Source organism: Salvelinus sp. IW2-2015, unplaced genomic scaffold, assembly GCF_002910315.2.
Source record: "Salvelinus sp. IW2-2015 unplaced genomic scaffold, ASM291031v2 Un_scaffold3458, whole genome shotgun sequence".
Classification (NCBI taxonomy): domain Eukaryota; kingdom Metazoa; phylum Chordata; class Actinopteri; order Salmoniformes; family Salmonidae; genus Salvelinus; species Salvelinus sp. IW2-2015.
This window is the reverse complement of record NW_019944738.1, coordinates 1-9263: the sequence shown is the minus strand read 5'-3', so window position 1 is coordinate 9263 and position 9263 is coordinate 1. Positions and strand designations below refer to the sequence as shown.

The 9263-nt window shown below is 44.9% G+C and overlaps 1 pseudogene; it reads left to right on the top strand.

Moving 5' to 3' along the window:
* Nucleotides 1–5295, top strand: part of LOC112075904 (ATP-dependent 6-phosphofructokinase, liver type-like) — a 41545-nt pseudogene extending 36250 nt beyond the window's left edge.
* Nucleotides 5296–9263: the final 3968 nt, after the last annotated feature.

The window sequence follows — 9263 nt, the reverse complement described above, 5'->3', positions numbered from 1 at the left end:
TTTGAAGAATCTCAAATATAAAATATATTTTGATTTGTTGAACACTTTTTTGGTTACTGCATAATAATGTGTTATTTCATAGTTTTGATGTCTTCACCATTATTCTACAATGTAGAAAATAGTACAAGTAAAGGAAAACACTGGAATGAGAAGGTGTGTCCAAACTTTTGACTGGTACTGTAAATATATATATTAGACTAAGATAGATACAGCCCATACACACACCAGTRTCAARGTCAACAGTGAAGAGGCAACTCCAGTATAATGYCKTTCTAGGRAGAGCTCCTCTGTCCAGTGTCCTTTTGCCCATCTTTGTCTTTTTTTAATTTATTGGCCAGTCTTTGCAACCCTGCCTAGAAGGCCAGCATCCCGGAGTCGTCTCTTCACTGTTGACGTTGACTGGTGATTTTCTGGAACTATTTAATGAAGCTGCCAGTTGAGGACTTGTGAGACGTCTTGTTTCTCAAACTAGACACTCTCATGTACTTGTCCTCTTGCTCAGTTGTGCACTGTGGCATCCCACTCCTCTTTCTATTCTGGTTAGAGACAGTTTGAGCTGTTCTGTGAAGGGAGTAGTACACAGCGTTGTACGAGATCTTCGCAATTTCTCGCATAGAATAGACAGACGAGTTTCAGAGAAAGTACTTTGTTTCTGGCCATTTTGAGCCTGTAATCGAATCCACAAATGCTGATGCCCCAGATACTCAACTAGTCTGAAGAAGGCCAGTTATATTGCTTATTTAATCAGGACAACAGTTTTCAGCTGTGCTGACTGTGGCAGACCAGGGGGGTTGGTCAAGACATTTACACAGAGTAGGATTAGCTCGGTGTCAAGGGTGTTTATTAAATAATAAATTAAAAGGATAGGTCTCCCCAATGAGACCCTCTCTGGGATACCGTCTTCTGGGCTCTGGGATACCGTCTTCTGGGCTCTGGGACACCGTCTTCTGGGCTCTGGGACACCGTCTTCTGGGCTCCGGGACACCGTCTTCTGGGTCTTGCTGTATCCGGTCGGGCACACAAACTCAACTCTCTCTTCTTAGCTTCGGTTACTGTCTCCAACTACATGGAAGTCACCTCACGTCCCCCAGTCTTCCCCTGTGTGATGCCCTTCTGGCAGCTTTATGGGGCTTGTACAGCTGGTGAGCAATCAGCCCTTGATTACTCACAAACTGCCCAATCAGCCCCAATTAGTCCTGGGTGGAGAGCCGTCGAGACCTGGCACGTCCAGCAGATGGAGCCATCGCTTAGTGATGTATACTCCGTCTGTCACCAGGCCTTGACGAGTCTCCCCCTGGTGGCTGACCTGCTGTACTCCACATAGCATAATTTCAAAAGGGTTTTCTAATGATCAATTAGCCTTTTAAAATGATAAACTTGGATTAGCTAACACAACGTGCCATTGAAACACAGGAGTGATGGTTGCTGATAATGGGCCTCTGTACGCCTATGTAGATATTCCATAAAAAATCAGCCGTTTCCAGCTACAATAGTCATTTACAACATTAACAATGTCTACACTGTATTTCTGATCAATTTGATGTAATTTTAAAGGACAAAAAATGTGCTTTTCTTTTAAATAACAAAGACATTTCTAAGTGACCCCAAACTGTTGAATGGTAGTGCATTATGGAGTATGTATGTACATTTGATATAATGAATGTGATATTAAGAACATTTGATATATGTTTTCTGAATATTATTTATTCTTTGTTTAGGAGCTTCGAGAACAACTGGAACATGTACAAACTGCTAGCCTTTCAGAAGCCTGCTGTTACCAAGGTAATGTATTCAACCTTTATTTAACTAGGCAAGTCAGTTAAGCACAAATTCCTATTTACAATGACGGCCTATCCCCGGCCAAACCTGGACGACCTGGGGCCAATTGTGCGGACGGYTGTGATACAGCCTGGATTTGAACCGGGGACTGTAGTGACGTCTCTTGCACTGAGATGCAGTGCCTTAGAACGCTGAGCCACTCGGGAAGCCCTAATATTGACTGTGAGACATTACTCCCATGGCTGTAGACTGTCTCATGTTTCTTCAGAGCGGCCACACGCTGGCGGTGCTGAATGTGGGCGCTCCAGCAGCAGGGATGAATGCAGCGGTGCGCTCGGCTGTCAGGGTGGCGCTGGCCTACGGTCACAAGGTCTACTCTGTCAACGACGGCTTCGAGGGGCTGGCCAATGGAGCGGTGAGGATATAGTCTCTTTAGTATACAACACTAAACATGCTATGGATGGATGGATGGATGGATGGATGGATGGATGGATGGATGGAGAGAGAGAGAGACAGTAGATTGATTCAGCATAATTATATAGTAGTGGGATGGATATAGCAGCCTATATATACCAGCCTATAGCATAATGTTGTCTGTCTAACAGGAAGGACTACCTCTCATTTCTTAAATAGGAAGAAATAGGCTCCAACACAAACTAACTTCAACTCTTTGTTAAGTGTTACAGTCATTTCAGTCGCTGTAGTAGCTGACATGTATAGTGTTGAGTCATCCGCATACATAGACACACTGGCTTTACTCAAAGCCAGTGGTATGTCGTTAGTAAAGTTTGAAAAAGCAAGGGGCCTAATCAGCTGCCCTGGGGAATTCCTGATTCTACCTGGATAATGTTGGAGAGGCTTCCATTAACTTCTCTGCGCTACGGATCCCTTTAGCGGGATCATTTTCCTAAACAACCGCTGAATTGCAGGGCGCAAAATATTACTAACAATATTTATAATCATGCAATCACAAGTGAAATATACCAAAACACAGCTTAGCTTGTTGTTAATCCACCTATTGTGTCAGATTTTGAAAATATGCTTTGCAGCGAAAGCAATCCAAGCTTTTGTGAGTGTATCAATCAATGCTACAACAGCTTGCCCCAAATTAGCATGGTCACGAAAGTCAGAAAAGCAATCTAATTAATCACTTACCTTTGATAATCTTCTGAGTTTTGCACTCACGAGACTTCCCAGTTACACAAAAATGTTATTTTTGTTCGATAATATTACTTTATAACAAAAAAACGCAATTTGGGCTGCGCGTTTATGTGCAAAAACACAAAGCCTCGTTCCGTTCGACGAAAATTCCAAAAAGTATCCGTAATGTTCGTAGAAACATGTCAAATGTTTTATAATCAATCGTCAGTTGTTTTTAAACAAACATAATCGATAATATTTCAACCGGACCGTAAACCTATTCAATAAGAGATAAAAAGGAACATGGAGAGCTACCCTCTCGGCGCAGGAACTAATCAGAGGACACCTGACTACTTTTGAAAAATCTTCGCTCATTTTTCAAATAAAAGCCTGAAACTATGTCTAAAGCCTGTCACACACTGAAGAAGCCATTGGAAAAGAATCTGGTTGATACCCCTTTAAAGGAAGAAAGACAGATTTAAAAACAAATAAAATAAAACACACTTCCGGGTTAGATTTTCTCAGGTTTTCGCTGCTAAATCAGTTCTGTTATACTCACAGACAATATTTTGACCGTTTTTGGAAACTTGGAGTGTTTTCTATCCTAATCTGTAAAATTGCATTATTCTACGATCTGGACCTGAGAATAGTCCGTTTCCTTGGGAACGTTATTTTTTTTAAATTCAAAAATTTAAAAAACTGACCCCTAGCGTCAAGAGGTTAAAGAACACCCTCTGTGTTCTGTTAGACAGGTAACTCTTTATCCACAATATAGCAGGGTGTGTAAAGCCATAACACACACGTTTTTCRAGCAGCAGACAATGATCGATAATGTCAAAAGCCGCATTGAAGTCTAACAAAACAGCCCCCCACAATCATTTTARCATCAATTTCTCTCAGCCAATCATCASTCATTTGTGTAAGTGCTATGCTTGTTGAATGTCCTTCTCTAGAAGCGTGTTGAAAGTCTGTTGTCAATTTGTTTACTGTGAAATAGCATTTTATCTGGTCGAACACAATTTTTTCCAGAAGTTTACGAAGGATTGGTAACAGGCTGGTTGGTCGGCTYTTTGAGCCAGTAAAGGGGGCTTTTTCTATTCTTAGGTAGCAGAATGACTTTAGCTTCCCTCCAGGCCTGAGGGCACACACWCTCTAGTAGGCTTAAATTGAAGATGTGGCAAATAGGAGCGGCAATATCGTCTGCTATTATCCTCTAATCTTTCAGAACAAGGTGGCTTGTCATTAATGGTAGACAGCAATAATTTTGTTCACTTCTTTCACACTCCCTTTACGGAATTCAAAATGACATTGTGATAATCCATGTGGGGATAATCTCAGACACTCAGTCTAAACTAGGGTGCCATCTCAGACAGAGAGAACTGACTGATTATAATCCTGACTGCACATTTTCAAATGGGGACAATAACGATATTGATTGACTGACGTGTGTTTTTCCTCTACCAGGTGACAGAGATGGAGTGGCATGGTGTGGCTGGATGGACTGGCCAGGGTGGATCTCTTCTGGGGACTAAACGGTTTGTTTACAATGATGACTAGGGGGGGAAAGCAGTTGATTAGTTTGTACTCAATGTGGTTATTGGTGTGCCCTTTTTTTAAATTAGGAAGATGTCCTCCTGAATTGTGTTTGGTGTGGGGGTTCTTTGTGTTCTACAGAACCCTTCCCAGTACCTGCATGCAGAAGATCGTGGACACCATCAACAAGCATAAAATCCAGGCACTGCTGATCGTTGGGGGATTTGAGGTACCAGTTACAGACAGACAGAACGTTCTATTGAGATTGGTGTTAGTATTCCTTAATGGCGTACATGGCGGGCGTGCTGCATCAGATAATASATTTTATATGGCCTCCCTCCTCAAAATGTTGTTTTTGTCACATATGTTCTGTTATTTGATCTTTCTACGATATAATGTACTATTTCATGTTAAAGTTCATGTCATTAGCTGTTAGAAAGTCTAAACAATGTGACTGTGTTGATGGGTATTGGATAATTTCTGAAATAATACTGTGTTAGACAGTCACTGCTAATGGCCTCCATCTGATGGTGTGTTCTCTCTACAGGCGTACGAGGGCGTGCTGGAGTTATATGATGCTCGTAGTAGTTTTGACGAGTTGTGTATCCCCATGGTGTGTGTGTGTACTGTATATGTAACATACTGTAGGACAACGATTTACTAACCCCTGTGTGTGTGTMRTCTCTACAGGCGTACGAGGGCGTGCTGGAGTTATATGATGCTCGRAGTAGTTTTGACGAGTTGTGTATCCCCATGGTGGTGATCCCTGCCACCATCAGTAACAACGTACCCGGGACAGACTTCAGTCTGGGGGCAGACACGGCTGTCAATGCTGCCATGGAGGTCAGTCTGATCTGATGAAAGATAGAACACAATAAAACCCAAAGGTTAATTTTCAGTGTGGTCGTTTCTGGCAACGAGATGGCAGGTGAATCTAAATGGACACCTATTTAAAAACATGAGGCCAACCAGATGTCTGGACCAGGCCCCTTCATCTCCAACTCTGTTCCCTTAGCAGGGCCTGTTTTAGCATAGTAACATCACACAGAGGCCTCGTAATAGTTGTTATGTTAGGAAGTTAAATGTGCAATCCACTGTTGAAACAATAACAAAGTCGACTCCCTGCCACTGTTTTGGAGAAATGTTATAGTTGTAACCATGTTTATAGTTGTAACCATGTTTTAACCATGTTTATAGTTGTAACCATGTTTATAGTTGTAACCATGTTTATAGTTGTAACCATGTTTATAGTTGTAACCATGTACATGTATTAGTTGTAACGATGTTTTAACATGTTATAGTTTAAATGTTTATTAGGTTTAACCATGCATTTTAACCATGTTATAGTTGGTATAACCAGATTTTAACGCATGTTTATAGTTATTTGTAAACATGTTATACTGGTTTAAAACTCATGTTTTAACATGTTTATAGGTTTAGCCATTGGATTTAATATGGTAGCCGTCAGTTTATGAGTTTAGCCGATTGTTGATATTGGTTGCCATGATTTTATAAAGGTTTTGGACCACCTATGTTTAATAGGTTTTGCCATGTTTTATAGTTTAGCCATGTTTATTAGGTTTAAGCCATGTTTTATAGGTTAGGCCATGTTTACAGTTTAATCCATGTTTTTAACTGTTTATTTGGGTTTAACATGTTTGTCGCAGGTATACAGTGTTTGTTTAGCATTTTACTGTTAGTGTTTATCGAAGAAGGAGTACAAAACAAGCTTTATATTTTGGGGTTCAGATGGAGTAAGCAGCTGCTTGCTAAAAAACTCCTCCCCTATTCCATAAAAAATTGGGGGGGATGGGGTTTTAAAGGGCAAAAAACTGCCCCAACGATGACCTTTGAAGTCTGTGTTTTTAGTTTGTGTCTGATGCCTCTGTTGTCAGTCCTCCTCAGAGTTGTGATAAATGAATAAGCAGTCGCTACAGGGCAAGAGAAGGTAGTTTCGTAGTGGAAACTTGGAGGGCTACTGTGGTTATGGCATTACCGGTATAGCTTGTGTGGGGAGGGACGCTAGTGCTTACATCTCGAGGACCCTTCAACCTCCGAGCGACCTAAAAGGTAGCCAGACTGATGCTGGAGCCTGTTCCACTACTCTGGTCCAGACAGATGTGTCTGGATAGCCCTGTTCTACTTCTGGCAACTGGCTGCTGGCATAGTTGGTTCCTACTCTGGTTCAAGATGGAATGTGGCATGAGTCCCCTGTTTCTTGACTCGATAGGTTCAGACTGCTGACTGGCATAGCACTGTTCCTATCTGGTTATGACCAGCTGCTGGCTGGCATGCCCTGTTTATTCTGGTACAGATGGCTGATGGATAGCCGCCTCGTTACCTACTCTGGTCCGACAGACTGCTGCTGGCATGGCCTTCCTATGCATCTGGGTAAGTACAGACATGCTGTGGAATAGCCCCTGTTCCTCTTATTGGTCACCAACTGCTGCTGGCATAGACCTGTTCTACTCTGTCAGAAGCTGCTGCTGCATAAGACCTGTTCCTTAATTATGTCCAGACAGATGCGCCTGGCAAGCCCTGTTCTACTCTGGCAAGACAGACTGCTTGCTGGCATGTGCCCTGTTCGTACTCTGGTCAGACCAGACTGCTGCTGGATGCCCTGTTCATCTGGTCCAGTACAGACGCTGCGCAAGCCCTGTTCTATCTGGTCAGACTGTGGCTGGCATAGCCCTGTTCTCTCGGTCAGAAGACGTAGCTGCATAGCCCTGTTCCTATCTGGTCCAGACTGCTGCTGGCATAGCCCTGTTCTATCTGGTCCAGACTGCTGGCTGGAATAGCCCTGTTCCTATTGAGTCAGAACTGCTGCTTGGCATTAGGACACTTGTTTCCTATCTGGTCAGACAGACTGCTGCTGGCAAGCCTGTTCCTATCTCTGGTCGCAGACTGCCATGCTGGCATAGCCTGTTTCCTACTCACTGGTCAGACTGCTGCTGGCAAGGCCTGTGTTCTATTCTGGTCTCGAGCTGCTAGCGTGGCATAGCACTGTTCCCTACTACGGTACAAGACAGACTGTGTGGTAGCCGTTTCCCTACCTGGTCCAAGATAGACTGATTGCTGGTATAGCTCCTGTCCCTACTCTGTCCAGGATGCAATGTGGCATAGCCTGTTCTATCCTGGTACAGCCCAGAAGACTGTGTGCTTAGTGCCATGTTCTACTCTGGTATAACATGCTGCTGGCATAGCCCCTGTTCCTTACTCTTGGTCGCAGACTGCTGTTGAGATATGCCCTGTTCCCTGACCTGGTCAACCAATGCTGCTGCATAAGCCCTGTTCTACTCTGTCAGACTGCTGCTGCATAGCCCCCTTTCCCTATACTGGTCAACTGCTGCTGGCATGCCTGTTCCCTACTGGTCCAATGCGCGGCATAGCCCTGTTCCCTACTCTGGTCAGACAGACTGCTGTTGGATGCGTGTTACTATCTGGTCAGACTGCTGCTGGCATAGCCCCTGTTGTTCTCCGCTCTGGTCATGACTGTGCTGGATAGCCCCCTGTTTCTCTCGAGTTATGACTGTGCTGGCATGCCCTCTGTTCTAATTTCTGACCAGATAGCTGCTGGCATAGCCTGTCCCTATCTGGTTCAGACTGCTGCTGGGCATAGCCATGTTTCCTACTTCTGGACCAGACTGCTTGCTGATAGGCCCTTTCCACTTGGTGCCAAGACCGACTGCGCTGGCATAGCCCCTGATTCCTACTCTGGGCCGACCAGACTGCTGCTGGCATAGCACTGTTCCTACCTGTCAGAAGACTGCTGCGGCTATAGCCCCTGGTTCCATATCTTGGTCGCAGAAGCTGCTGCCTGGATAGGCCCCTGTTCCTACTCGGTCGACTGCTGGTGGCATATGCCCCTGTTCCTACTCTGGTCCAGAAGACTGCTGCTGGCATAGCCCATGTTCCGCTGCTTGGGTCAAACTTGTGACTGTGCATAGCCTTGTTTCTATCTGGTCAGACCAGACTGCTGCGGCAGCCCCCTGTTCCTATCTGGTCCAGACCAGACGCTGCTGGCATAGCGTCTGTCCTATCTGGTCGACCAGACTGCTGCTGGCATAGCCTGTTCCCTACTCATGGTAGACTGTGTGGCATAGCTGGTTCCTACTCTGTTCAGACTGACTGTCTGGATAGCCCCTGTCCCTACTCTGGTCAGCTGTGCTGGCATATGCCTGTTCCTATCTGGTCAGACTGCTGCTGATAGCCCCCTGTTCCTACTCTGGTCAGACTGGCTGCTGCATAGCCTGTTCGCTACTATGGTCCGACTGGCTGGATAAGCCCCTGTTCCTACTCTGACAGACTGCTGCTTGGATAGGCTGTTCCGTTATCTGGTCAGACTGCTGCGCATAGCCCCTGTTCTACTCTGGCAGACTGCTGTGGGCATACGCGCACTGTTTCTATCTGGTCCAGACCAGACGCGCTGCTGGCAAGCGTGTGCCCTATCTTGCTAGGTGTCTAGAAGACTGCTGCGGCATAGCCCTGTTCTATCTAGTCGCAATGCTGCTGGCATAGCGCCTGTTCTACTCTGGTCAGACAGTCTGCGTGGACATAATGCCCGTTTCTACTCTGGTCCAGACTTGCTGCTGGCATAGCCCTTTCCTACTCTGTCCAGACAGACTGCTGCTGGCATAGCCCATGTTCCTACTCTGGTCCAGATGCTGCTGGCATAGCCCTGTCCTACTCTGGTCAGACAGACTGTGCTGGCTAGGCCCTGTCCCTCTGGTCAGGACCAAGATGCTGTTTTTTTTTTTTGGGTTTTTTTTGGTGTCTTTTTTTTGTTGAATTATGATGAGCTAACGTTTGAT